This window comes from Mandrillus leucophaeus, unplaced genomic scaffold (assembly GCF_000951045.1).
Source record: "Mandrillus leucophaeus isolate KB7577 unplaced genomic scaffold, Mleu.le_1.0 Scaffold391, whole genome shotgun sequence".
NCBI lineage: Eukaryota > Metazoa > Chordata > Mammalia > Primates > Cercopithecidae > Mandrillus > Mandrillus leucophaeus.
Genome location: NW_012104154.1, coordinates 1,835,282 through 1,840,161, shown reverse-complemented (window position 1 = coordinate 1,840,161; position 4,880 = coordinate 1,835,282). Strand labels below are relative to the sequence as shown.

General features: G+C 46.5%; 1 protein-coding gene across 1 annotated transcript in view; it reads left to right on the top strand.

Annotated features, from left to right (window-relative positions):
- ROR2 (receptor tyrosine kinase-like orphan receptor 2) overlaps positions 1-4,880 on the top strand; it is a 247,381-nt gene that overhangs the window by 28,846 nt on the left and 213,655 nt on the right. Inside the window, exon 2 of the mRNA XM_011991206.1 lies at positions 907-1,070. The gene's annotated coding sequence lies outside the window, so the exon portion shown is untranslated. The remainder of the gene's footprint in view (positions 1-906; positions 1,071-4,880) is intronic.

Below are 4,880 nucleotides of genomic sequence, written 5' to 3'. Positions count from 1 at the left end.
GTAATCTCAGCACTTTGGGGGAGGCCAAGATGGGAGGATTACTGAGCCCAGGAGTTTGAACCAGGCCTGGGCAACATAGTGGGATCCTATCTCTACAAATAATAATAATAATAATAAACAGCCAGGTGTGGTGGCTGGTGCCTGTGATTCCGGCTACTTGGCAGGCTGAAGTGAGAGGATCGCTTGAGCCTGGAAGGTTGAGGCTGCAGTGAGGTATGGTTGTGCCACTGCACTCCAGCAGGGGTGACAGAGCTATACCCTGTCTCAAACAAACACACAAAGAAAACAAAAAAAGCAGACTCTTGGGCTTGCCCCATGTCTGTTGAGTCAGAAATTTTGAGCTGGACTCAGCAATCTGTGCCTATCTAATGCACATAAAAGTTGAGATCCACTGGCTGTGATTCCTGTAGAAGGCCTGGGACAGGAGGAGGCAGGCAGAAGCCACTGGCCTTGAAGCTGCCTGTCAGTCCACCACAAGGGACTGAGACACGATGGACACCTTCCTCCAGTCCTCCCCTTGCCTCTCTCCACCACAGGGACTAGGAGAGATGGCTGGGCAGTCCCCAGCGTTGACTATAGGATGCCTGATTTTGGGGGTGGGGACAAAGGATAGGAAAAGGGCTGGGCAGCAGGAAGAATCACCTACCATGGAGGACAAAGACCTTGCCCCCAAGTGTCCCTCCCATCCAGGGAGTACCAGCTCAGTTCTCCTCAGTGCAGACAGGCAGCAGAGCAGCAGTGTGGGGAGAGCAGGAAGGACTCAGCTGCCAATGTTGTAGTGGAGACGGATTTCAGGGCCAGGTCTAAGTATGGACTGCAAGTGGGATGCATGAGAATGGACATCCTCAAAACCCTGGACTAGGAAGGCATCCGTGTGCCCTGATTCCTCCTTGGCGCTCATTCCAGGAGCCACACAGGACAGTTGACCCAACACTTCTGCCATCTGAAGAATGACACCTGCATCCCTCCATCCGTGGGACCGCCAAGGAACTCAGGGAGCTCAGATTCTCTCAGATCAAAAAGACACCGAGTCATCGGATAGCCATGCCGTCCTGAAAACGGCCTTCTTTGTGTGTACCTTCTTTGCAACAAGCAACAAGTTTATAAGCACTTTGATAAAATTGCGTGTGAGGGTTAAAATATTAAAGTCAGTGTGTCAACTTGAAATAAATGATGAGGTATTGATGACTACTAAAGGAAAAATATATGTGCGCCTGTCATGGTTTAGGTATGAATTTTAAAAAGAAAGCCTTTGTTCAGATTTTTGCACATTTCCTCAGCTCTTGGTCTCCAGAGCGTTGTTTTGCTTGTCAAGTCTTAAATTAGCCACTTGCAAATTTCCTTACCTTGGATATTTCCGGATATAGGAGGATGCCCAGGGTGTGCGTTGTTCTGTAGCTGTACCGTCCAATAGATACCACTCATCACATGTGGTTATTTAATTGAAGTTAACTCAGACTGAATAAGATTACAAACAGCCCCTTGGCTGCACTAGCCAAACTTAGGTGCTCGGTTGCCACATACCACATGTGGCTGGAGGCCACACTGGACAGTGGAGATAGAGACCCTCTCCCTCTTCACAGCAAGTTGGGCAGTGCTGCTTTATACTGCCTCATCCCCAGCATATTGGCCAGTCATAAGTACTTTCTGAGCACCTGCTCTGTGCCTAGGGGCTGCTAACCTATTAGCTTATTGAATAAAATACATTGGGCATCTTCTCTGTCCAGGTGATCACTGAATTCCTTGGCATAGCTATTTAGTAGAGTAACAGACATCCATTCTTTGGCATGAGGGAGAGGCTTTATGTATGTGAAGACGGAATGGAGCTATATTGGGCAGGATGTTACTTAGTGGGGAGTGGGGAGGTCATGCCCAGCAGAAGTGAGGCAGGGTGAATCTGTTGGAGGACGGTGCTTGGAGAGGCAGGCTGCCCCGCTGTGCACCCAGGAAGGAGGGCAAAAGGCTGAGCAGCTGGACTGGGGTTGGATGCAGCAGCTATGCAGCTCATTTGGAGAGCTTGACATGAGAGGACACTGAGGAATCGACAGGTGTTTGGAGAAGATTCCCATCCAATAGTTTTAAAAAATAGTATTGGCCGGGCGCAGTGGCTCATGCCTGTAATCCTAGCACTTCGAGAGGCCAACGTGGGCGGATCACGAGGTCAGGAGGTCGAGACCATCCATCCTGACTAACATGATGAAATCTCATCTCTACTAAAAATACAAAAAATTAGGTGGGCGCCTGTAGTCCCAGCTACTCGGGAGGCTGAGGCAGGAGAATGGCGTGAACCCGGGAGGCGGAGCTTGCAGTGAGCCGAGAGATCGTGCCACTGCATTCCAGCCTGGGTGACGGAGCGAGACTCCATCTCAAAAAAAAAAAAAGACAAAATGAAAAAATTTAAAAAAAATTAAGTAGGACAACATTCAGTATGGACATCAAACCGTTGATATTTCACCTGTTTCGTGAAATTGCAAGGAAGATGCGACTCAAAGAATTCGATGTTGACTTCTAAGTAACATTTCATTCACAAGTCTTCAGTTTCTTTGGGGGCATATCTAGCAGTCGAATTTTGGATCACATGGTCATTCCATGTTTATTTTTTTTGAGGAACTGCCAAACTTTTCCACAGTGTCTGCACCATTTTGTATTCTCACCAGCAATATTCCAGGGTTTTAATTTCTCTACATTCTCAACAGTACTTGTTTTCTGTTTTTTGTTGTTGTTGTTGTTGTTGTTGTTTGGTTTTTTGATAACAGTCATCTTAATGGGTGTGGAGTGGTATCTCATTGTGATTTTGATTTGCGTTTTCCCAGTAAACTAATGATGAGCATCTTTTCATGCTCTTTTTGGCCAGTTGTGTATTTTTTTTTGGAGAAATGTCTATTAAGATCCTTTGCCCAGTCTGACCTTGGGTTATTTGTCTTTTTATTATTGTTGTTAGAGTGTCATTTACTTGTTTTGAGACGGAGTCTCTGTTGTTCATGCTGGAGTGCAGTTGCACGATCTCGGCTCACTGCAACCTGTCTCCTGGGTTCAAGTGATTCTCCTGCCTCAGTCTCCTGAGTAGCTGGGACTACAGGCGCGCACCACCACGCCCGGCTACTTTTGTATTTTTAGTAGAGACAGGCTTTCACTATGTTGGCCAGGCTGGTCTCTTACTCCTGACCTCAAGTGATCCTCCTGCCTTGGCCTCCCAAAGTGCTGGGATTTCAGGCTTGAGCTACCACATCCGGGTTCATTTACTTTTAAAAGACTAAACATTACCATCCCCTTGAAGTTAGAAGGGAAGAACTTGGTGACACAAAGAGGCCTGTGGCGTGGTCTGCAATGAAGCACACTCTTGAAAAGTGTCCTCTTTTGCCAGTGTGGTTTGGGATTTCCAAGCCTGTGCACGCTATTCCTGATTCTGTTTACTTTTGCCATATATATAAGTATGTGTATACATGTATATATTTAAGAACAGAGGAAAAATGTAATTACTTTTAATTTGGAATTCATGTTTTAACTTTCCCCTGTATTAAAGAAGGACTGATTTTGCATATGCTTAGCCTGAAGTAACCACTTCTTTGTTGATGTGGGATTGAGATCTTGATTCATTTTTTTTTCCTGCAGGTTGGAGAACACTAGGACATACCCAGGGCCGGTTTGTGGGACCCTATGTGGGGAAGGAACAGTGCTTCTCCTGTCCCCTGCTTCTTGTGGCTGACCACCTGCCATTTGGCCCTTGGTTGAGGATGGGACACAAGTGTCCACTCCACAGTGCTGTGTTCACCCCCTTGGGTGGAGGTCCAGTTTGTTGGCAGTGATACTGCACACAAGCTGTCTGAGGCCTGGCTCTCCTGAACAGTCTCTGGCTGGTTTCAATACGAGTTATTTTCATATTTTAGTGTATAAAACCTCCAACTTATATTTTGATTCTGATCAATGAAGCACACCCTTGGTCCATGCCTGAGTGTCTGGGGCCACATTAATTAAATTATGTTCACTTCAGATCTTCCTTTGTGCCCCATAGTGGGGTCTCCGCCTCTTGTGCCTGCAGCTCTGTCATCTCTGAACATACTGTCTGCTTGACCTATCATGTATATATTTGCTTTTATTTGCTTTCCAGCCCAGAGCAGACATCTTCATTTCCTTTGTCAGTATGCTCCCAAGTGCCTGGAAGCACCTGAGACAGAGCAGGTGTTTGGGAAGTACCTGCTGAAGGAGTAAAATGCTAGGCTTCCTCACCTGATCTCTGTTCCCTCACCTCTTTCTGAATGTCTCCTGTGGGCAGGGTAAAGCACTGTGTACTTGTTCTTTTTCTTTTCCAGGCGGGGTCTGGTTCTGTTACCCAGGCTGGAGTGCAGTGGCGCAATCATAGCTTACTACAGCCTCGAACTCCTGGGCACAAGTGATCTTCTCACCTCAGCCTCCTGAGTAGCTGAGACTATAGGCACGTGCCATCATGCCCAGCTAATTTTGAAATATTTTGTAGAGATAGTGTCTCCCTATGTGGCCAGGGCTGATCTTTAACTCCTGGGCTCTAGTGATCTCCCACCTCGACCTCTCAAAGTGCTGGGATTACAGGCATGAGCCACTACGCCCGACCATCGTGTTTATTCTTAAGCACAAGTAAGGGCTTAAAGTTAACATAAAAATGCTTTTTAAATGTTTTCCCTTTAATGAATATGGAATTCATTGAGGTTTTGATTCTTTTCTAATTTTTTATGTTACTTGAAAGAGAAGGAATAATAACTCTCCAAACTTGTTTCACAAATGGCCTGTTGATATTGGGAGTTGAGTGGGATTTATGTGCTGGCTTCCGAGGGGGTCAAGGGAACCTGGTGGGGCAGGTGTGGGATGGCGGTGGGGGCTGCTCCAAATAGCCCTTCTAAACTGTT